The sequence below is a fragment of the Macadamia integrifolia genome, unplaced genomic scaffold (genome assembly GCF_013358625.1).
Source record: "Macadamia integrifolia cultivar HAES 741 unplaced genomic scaffold, SCU_Mint_v3 scaffold779, whole genome shotgun sequence".
Taxonomy (NCBI): Eukaryota; Viridiplantae; Streptophyta; class Magnoliopsida; order Proteales; family Proteaceae; genus Macadamia; species Macadamia integrifolia.
Genome location: NW_024870537.1, coordinates 1 through 8,794, shown reverse-complemented (window position 1 = coordinate 8,794; position 8,794 = coordinate 1). Strand labels below are relative to the sequence as shown.

General features: G+C 36.9%; 1 non-coding gene across 1 annotated transcript; it reads right to left on the bottom strand.

Annotated features, from left to right (window-relative positions):
• Nucleotides 1-8,369: 8,369 nt before the first annotated feature.
• Nucleotides 8,370-8,476, bottom strand: LOC122069964. The gene has a single exon (XR_006137612.1). It is a non-coding gene; the product is annotated as a small nucleolar RNA R71 (small nucleolar RNA).
• Between the last annotated feature and the right edge of the window lie 318 nt (nucleotides 8,477-8,794).

The following is an 8,794-nucleotide window of genomic DNA, read 5'->3' as shown; positions in this document are numbered from 1 at the left end:
CATAGGACATTGGCACATTCTCCTTCATTGGCTCTTTAACAACAGAAGCATAAACTTTTTCTAGTTCAAAATCACTCAGACGCACCTCCTGTTCTTGGTTTTTCCAACTTCAATATCTACCAATGTGTTGACTAACTGAGGATCTCTGTAACTACCTTCTCATCATAGATAAATTTTACTTTTTGGTGTAGAGTAGATGACATTGCCCCTGCCTTATGAAGCCACGGACGACCCAGAAGCATGTTGAAGGAGGCTAGGATATCTATCACTTGGAATTCAACACAGAACTCAGCTGGCCCTATTATCACTATTGTTGTGAGAATTCCGACAACATTTCTTCTGGTGTTGTCGTAAGCCTTAATGATTTGAGCTGAGGGTTTGAATTGGTCTGGATTAAAGCCAATACATGTGGCAACCCTCAATGGTAGAACATTCAGATCTGATTCATTATCAATAAGGACCTAAGGTATTGTATTCATATTGCATTCCACAGTGATATACAAAGCTCTGGTATGCTTGATACCCTCTGGAGGTAAGTCTATATCAGAGAACATTAATGCTTGAATAGCATATGTGGCTCCCACAATCTGAGATAATCTCGACGGATCCATCTCGATAGGCACTTGCACACTTGTGAGAGACTTCAATACAACTTCCCTATATGCAGGAGATGCCATTAACAACCCCCAGATGGAGATGTTGGTCTGCATCTTTTTCAATTGGCTCAATACTTGATCCTCAGGTTGTGGCTGCCTGCTACACTACCCCGTCTTCGTGACTGTTGGTTGTTCCACTATCAACCCCTTTGCTTTGTAGTCTTTCCCACTTCTAGTGGCCATCACTTTCTTGAATCCTTCAAGCCTCTTTTTGATGAGAATATTATAAGGGTATTTACTCTCATCATCATTGTTTGTATCAACAATCATGCCAACCATAGGTTCTTCAGTCCTTTCTTCATATGCAGATGGTGTGAATGGACTTGGAGGACCCCCGGAAATGTCGATAACCTAAATTTTAACTAATTGAATAATGTTATCAAATGTAGAATAAGCCCTTTGAGAAATGGTTCATCCTCAAAATTAACCTTAAGGTATTTACAAACTTCTTTGATAGTTTCATGTCGGACTGCCACTTTCCTCAACATTTTTTCAGTTATTAACATATCTTCACACATTTGGTTTAGCAAGTAGAGCACGTTGTCGTAGGAGGGATTCTCTTCTTCACTTTCAACAAATTCACTTTCTAGCTCTTGATTGTCTTCCCTTCCTTCAACAAGATCTTACTCTAGATCTTCACTTTTTGATTCTTAACCATCTTCTAAATCTTCGTCTTTGTCTTCTTTGACAAGATCTTCCTCTAAATCTTCATTTTCTGATTCTTGACCATCTTCTATATCCTCATCCTCATCTTCTTCTTCCTCTGAATCATCATCAGAAGGAAAAATAAGGTGAATGAAATTTGTTGGATCTACATGAGGCATATTTCCCCCAATATCATTCATTGTCTCACCAACTTGTTCAGTTTCTTCAGTTTCACTGTCACTCTCTCCACCTATACAGATTAGGTGTATTTCATCTGAGATTATTTCTCCAATAGCCAATGCTATCATTGCTCGGATCATGTCTGATGTGACCTCTTCTATGACATGCACTTGAGGTATTGCTGGTACAATGAGAGTTGTAGGGTCAATTTGGGACTCTTCCTCCCTGTCTATGAGATTCATTGATCCGGATTAAGTGGGAGTACCTGGATCCATTAACATGTCAATCCAAAAAGTTCTATTTGGCCAATCTACCTCTGAACAATGATGTTGGCTCCCTTCTTCTAACCATCCGTTCATGGGAAAGTATACTGGAGGTCATGGATAAGGAATAGGTAATATGAAATGGGTGGGAGGTAAGGTTTTGGATGAAATGGTGGAAGTGATGGAGGAAATGGGACAAGATCATATGATGATAAAATCCTACCCGAGGTGGGACAAAATAGTCTAGTTTTGGATGGTAAGTTGGAGATGGAGGGTATGATGTAGGTAGGTAGGACAGAGATGGAAGGTATGATGTTGGGTGATATGAAAGTGATGGAGGATGTGATGCTGGGTGATATGAAGGTGATGGAGGATGTGATGCTGGGTGATAGGAAGATGATGGAAGGTATGATGCTGGGTGATATGAAGGTGATGGAGGATGTGATGTTAGGTGATATGAAGGTGACCCTTTCTGAGGATGGGTAAGATTGCAAGGTGGGAGACTTTCATCGTCCCAAGAACGGATTTCTTTAATTCTCTTCCGATTCTCCTCCTCTTTTGCTTCCAAATGCTTGGCTTTGAGTATGGCTCGGTAAGTTCAGGCATTAAGACGCTCTCTCTTAAGTGCAGGTTGAATCCTTCGAGTAGGATCATTCTCATCTGAATCACTTTGTAACATTCCAATCGTTTCATGATTCGGAAGTGGATTGGTAGTCACATTTAGCTAGCTCTTCAATTCCACTTCAATCTTCCTTGATTCAATCAAATCTTGTACTACATGCTTCAAGGTGACACACTGGTTGGTGAGATTTTGATTATGGAAAGGACAATATTCATTGTCCTTGTACCAAGTAGGTGGAGGATCACTAATTGGTGGGCAGGTGTCGTACTCAAAAGGCCTTCTTTCTTCAATTTCTCATAACACACAGATAAGGGCATCCCTAAATCTAAGAATTGCTTCCTCTATACTGAACCTTTTTGAGCTAGAAGACCTGGCTTAATGACAACTGGAGCAGGCTTAAGAGTTATTATATGCACTGCAGGCTGCTGTCAGTGCTTGCGGCAGTTACAGTGTTCACCTCTGTATTATGTCCTTTTCTATACCTTGTATTCTTACTCTACTCTGAGGAACCCTGTGGACTATTTCGGTATTATGCTTCTCTAAAGATTCGGTTTTCAACCCTTCTCCTTGTTGCTAGCAAAGCTAAGAATGTCTCAATGTGCTGACTGTATAACACATCACAATAGGGATTTTCCAAGTTATCTAGGATCATTTCAACTTGCTCTTTTTCAGTAGGTCAAGATGTCATCATGCCTGCCTTATCTCGAAACCTTAGGAGAAACTCAATGAAACCCTCACCTGGAGCCTGTTGAATAGTTTCTAACTCTCATCGAGTTATATACAGTTCAGTGTTGTAAGAGTACTGCTTGGTGAATGCTTTTATGATTGTTGACCAATTCTAAGTCTGGGAATGATCTAACTGAGTTAACCAATGAAGAGTTAGGCCTGAAAGAGTAAGCAAAATGCTTACCCCATTTGCTCTTCAATAAATCCACATGACCTAGAAATATTAATGAAGACCTTCAAGTGTGCCCTTGAGTCACCTTTGCCATCAAACTTATCAATGGTCCATTTAAATTTCTCTGAAATTCGAGCTCCTGGAAAAAGGACCATATCATCAATTTCTGTGGTTTGAGTGTCTATGGCTTTCCCCTTCTGCAATAACTTTTCAAGTCTTTTTAATTGTTCCCTCATCTTTCTTTCCCTTTCAGTTTCAGGGGGTTCAGTTGGAAGATTTGGTCGGATTTCTTCTTCATCATCATCGACCACGAGCCTCGGTATGGTACAAGGTGCATTGGACCCCATCTTGGTCCACTTCTGTTCTCTTGGAGTTAAAATAGGTTCAGTTTGTTGCTGAGGCTGCCTCGCACTGGTAAATTAGTTGAATAAATGATGCAACCCTTACAACTCTAATTGCATCATATCCATTCTACTTTTCTCTTGGGCATCTGGTTGACTTCCACTAGCCAGATCCATACTTGCCAATCGTTCAGATGATGCTGAGCTAGGTGAACTCGCTGGAGTGAGTTGAACAATAAGTTCCACCATTGATAAGGACCTCTAGAGCTAACTTGAACCAAATGGTTATCTTGACGGGTCCACACAGACAGCGGGAAATTTTTTTGATGTGGAATCATGCCTGACCTAAACAAAAAAATAAATTTTTTGATTTTTTGATTTTTGAATTTTTTTTTAATGATGCAGACACAAAATTACTCCCTCCTAATAATAAATCTCTAATTTTGGCCCAATCTTCAATTGATATTCACACATTTTTTTTTAGAAGCGCCCAAGTTAGAATAAATTATGCTTTGGGAAAACAAAAAAGTTGGTTCATGTAAGAACAACCTCGCAACTGATTTCACATAGGTATTTTGTTTCTCCCCATAACATGAAAATACCTAATCATTCCTGACTCTTGGATTGATTGTGTGGAACATTATCAGTTTGGAACATGTGCTAATATAATGTGGTGAAGCAGGAATCACCCCACAAGCACAGTTGTGTGATCCAAAACCGATATAGTTGCATCTCCCAATTCCCAATTGTCAAAGGACACATCATGTTTAAACATATACAGGAAAAATCTTATCCTAGATGAAATAGGCTTGAAGGGTTCTAACTTGAACCGCAAACAATTACTGAGTCAGTTTGTGACATACCCTAGTTGTTCAATGGTCTAGTTCCTATATGATGCGTGATGAGCTCAATAATGTGTGAAATCTTAGGGATATAAGTGTACATTTTGCCCCACTTTGGATAGTCCTACTTCTGTTTTTTTTTTTTTTTTTTTTTTTTTTTTTTTTATAGTTTCCAAGTCTACAAGAGAAAGTGCATAAAGTGAACCAAGAACCGGTCCAAGCTTGAACTAACTTGTCCAAAGGAACCCACTCAGTAGTACCACTTCCTCTCTCCTACAAAATCTTGAAGATTATTCTCTCTCCTTACCACCTCAGAAGATCTTGAAGATGCTATACAGAGATTCCTTTCTGATTTAGTCAAGATTGCAAGATATTGATTAATATTGTAGGGAAGGAATAAAATCTGTTAATTTCGGAAATAAATTCTCTCTTTCCTCACACAATATCTCAGAGAATGAGGATTTTACCAAGACCAAATTTTATTTTATTTTCTTTATTTTCATAAAGGAGACTTGTAGAAGGAAGGAGGCAAGACCAAAGTCCTATAAAAGCCCCTTCCCCCCTCCTAGGATGATTATTCCCCTTAGTTTATGTTCTAGTTTATTTTTTTCCTAGTTTGTGCTTAGTTCTTTTCTCTTTCTCCTTATGTTTCTTTAAGCTTTTATTCAAGTGATTAATGATAATGCAATTCAGTTTTTAATTGTTAGTTTGTTTAATTATTAGTTTACTTTGTTAATTTAGTTCATAGTTTAGTTAATTTAATTAGTGCAATCCATAGTTCTAGCTTTCAAACTTTCTAGTTCTAGGAAAGAATTGGTTCAAGTGACAAGAATTAAGAGTTTTCAAGTTCAAGAGAGCAAGTTCTTCATCAATAATTCTAATCTAATACCATCACTCCAAATCAATCAAGTTTCAATTCAGTTTATACATAATCAAGGTATGACAAAGTTTATTAGAAGAATTAAGATTTTTATTTAAATACAAGTAGTGGAATTTGGATTTGTATGCTTTTTTTTTTTTTTTCCTTTTCCTAATGTTTTTATTTACATATGTGCTATAATTGAAAGTGATGCTTATAGTAGTGCCTCTCCCAGAAATTCGGCCTATGTATTGGGAATTTTTCTTTACTTACTTGCTTTCTATTTTAGTTCTTCATTTCTTAGTTTAGCTTTATTATTTTTTCAGAATCTTTTTTTTTATTTGTTATTTTTCAACATTTAATAAAGTAACCCGGCATTAGAACTGTTTAATTTACATGTTAATGTGTAGGTCATTTTCTTTCGTTTATATGCATGTTCTAGGACTATAATCTAAAATCAACCATCCCTTGTTCACTCTCGCCGTACTTAGAGTAGGTAAGTGATGAGCACATTTATGTGTGAAATCTAGGGTAATAAAACATGCATTTTATATATTTAGAATGGAGCTACCTTGGGTTTTACTCTCTTTTTGCAGGTTTTGTATTTTAAAGGCTTTAAGCATTATCAGACGTCATATCTCTCCAACAACAACTACCTAGTGTAGTTAGCGAGCTATGGTGTGAAAAATTCCTTTTCTCACCAGGAGGTCGCAAGTTTGAATCTCATAGTTGTTTTTTTTTTTGGAGAATTTTGTTGAAGATTTTCTACTTTTCACTCACTTAAAGCAGTAAGGGCATGGAGGGGATTTTCACATCAAATTAGAAGCAAGGAAAATCGTGGAAGGGTTCCTACGTAAGAATAGAAAAAAAAAGGGAGAAATAAATCTTGTCCAAATCTTCTCTCTCCTCCACATCATCACCAAAATATTGTCCAAATCACACAAAGCAAGAAGGAAAATCGTCCCTTGGAGGGAGAAAAAGAAGAGAAGAAAAAAAAAAAGGAAAGAAAATAAGCAAAAAAAAAATTATAAGAAATTTCTCCAATTTTATTTCTCTCTTCTCTCTCCTCCACCTTAGCACTTTTGGTCTCAAAAGATCTCACTACCAATTGTGGGTTTCTCCCTTTTAAGAAAGAGAAATTTGTTACCCTACCTCCCCATTCCCTATAAATACAACTCATGTAAGAGGAGGGGAGACACTTCATTCTTCTTCTAGGCTTTTTATTATTTAGTTACTCTATCTCTTTCTCTAGCTCTAGTTCTAGGTTTATGTTTTAAACACTTTTGTAAGTTCTTTTTATTCAATTAATGCAAGTACTTTTGTTTTTAATTCAGTTTTTTTATTTTTATTGTTTAAGCAATTGAAGTTGTAATTTTCAAGTTCTAGTTCTAAGCTTAGTTCTAGGTGACAAGAACAAGCTATGAAGCATGTCTTTCAAGTTCCATTTTTTTTTTTCTATAGATTTGTTTTCTCTAGTACTAAAAATTTCAGATTTGGTTTATTCCAGATCTGGTTTTTAGTATTGGTAGTATCTCAAATCGATCAAGTTTTCAGTTCAAGGGTTGAAGTTCAAGTAAGTAGGCTCCCTCAATAGTCTTCTCTCCCCCCTCTCATTCCCTCTTCTGACTACCTTTTCTTTCTTAATTTAGGATTTTAATTTCAGTCATTACATTATTGCTATCCCTTTCCCCCAAGGTTCATGGCTAGTGTATGTGTTGGTTTTGCCCCTCCTAGCCATAGAACCATCAATTAATTGCTTTTATTTTAATTGTCTCCCTTTCCCTAAAGCCAAGTAGAGTAAACCTTGTAAGAGTGACTCTCTCGTCAAGTAGGAAAGCTCATATTATGATGCATCCCTCGGGCTAAGTAGAGAAACCTACTTGTGAGTCTCTCTCTAGCTTTCTCCCCTTTCTTTTACTTTATTTTTATTTCAGTATTTTTTTTCCTTTATTATTTTTTTTTTTTTAAATTGCATGGTTTGTTTATTTTCAATTATTTATTTATTTAATTTTAATTGCATGGCTTACATCTTTAAATTCTTAGATGACGAATGGTTAGGACGTTATTTTAGATACATATGTTTAGGATGGTAATTAGAATTAGATCACAACCATTAATCGGTTCACTTTTGCATTATTAAAAGAAGTAAAAAAATAAAGTGGCTACTCTCCCTGTGTTCGACCCGTTGCTACACTAATCTGTACACTTGCGGTTATATTTAAAATCTCAAACAAGTTTTTGGCGCCGGTGCCGGGGAGATAGTTCCATGTTATTTTTCACTTTCTTTTGGTAAATCGGAGTGCTTTGTTTGCTTTGTTTTGTTTTTCCTTTTCTTGTATTGAATTTCTAAGAAGAACAACTTGCAATAATAGTTGTATCGGTGGAGGTTGCCATGCCTCACAGTATGATAAAGACAGGTTTTGCCCTATATCAGTACCTCAGGAATTGACCTGAGCAACCCCGAATTCCTGCCGGTAAGCTCCCAAAATGCCAAAAAAATAAAAAAATTCATAAAATAGTTTTTCTATCCTTTCTTTTGTGCTTGTCTTACTCTAGTTGTGGGTAGTTTTCTGTTGTATGAGTGTTAGGTGGGTACATAATACTAAGAATCGGTTAGAAATAAAAGATCCAACTAGTAGTGACCCTATACGTTTGTTCTCTTTAAAACCCTTCAATATGGGAGACCAACAGCAAAACCCTTCACCTAAATCTCTGAAAGACAGGTTCTACCCTACTAGAACAGCCCAACCTTCCTACATGGTTCTACCACAAGCCCAGGGTAATAATTTTGAACTCAAATCTCAATACATCACTATGTTGCCCCACTTCCATGGGTTGACCTCTGAGGATGCATACCTATTTCTAAGGGAATTTGAAGAGGTATGTGTTCTAATTAAGATCCAAGAGCTTTCTGATGATGCTATTAAGCTTAGGTTTATCACTTTTGCATTGAAAGACCAAGCTAAGAAGTGGTTGTATGGGTTACCCACAAATTCCATAACCTCATGGGACCAATTCATAGTTGTCTTCCTTAAGAAGTTTTTCCCAACTCATAAGACCAATAAGCTTAGAAGTGATATCCTTCAGTTTAGGCAAAAGCCTAGTGAGTCATTTTCCAAACTTATGGAGAGATTCAAGGATCTACTCCAAGAATGCCCTCACCATGGCCTAGACCTATGGCATTTATGTCAAATAATTTATGAGGGTATTGATTACCCAACTAAACAAATGATAGAGTCTATGTGCCTTGAGGGATTCACATCCTTTACAGATGATGGAAAGGCATGGGAATTCTTACTTGACTTAGCTGACAAAACCCATGAGTGGGAATCAACCCAAGAGAGTGAAAGAACCATAAGAGAAAATGGATATTTTGTGAATGGGATAGTAGCCAAGGAAGCCCATTTGAATAGCCTAATCAAGAGAATTGAGGCTATTGTTCCTAGAGAGCCATCATCAGTCAATTTGGTTAAGATTTGTGTTTGGTG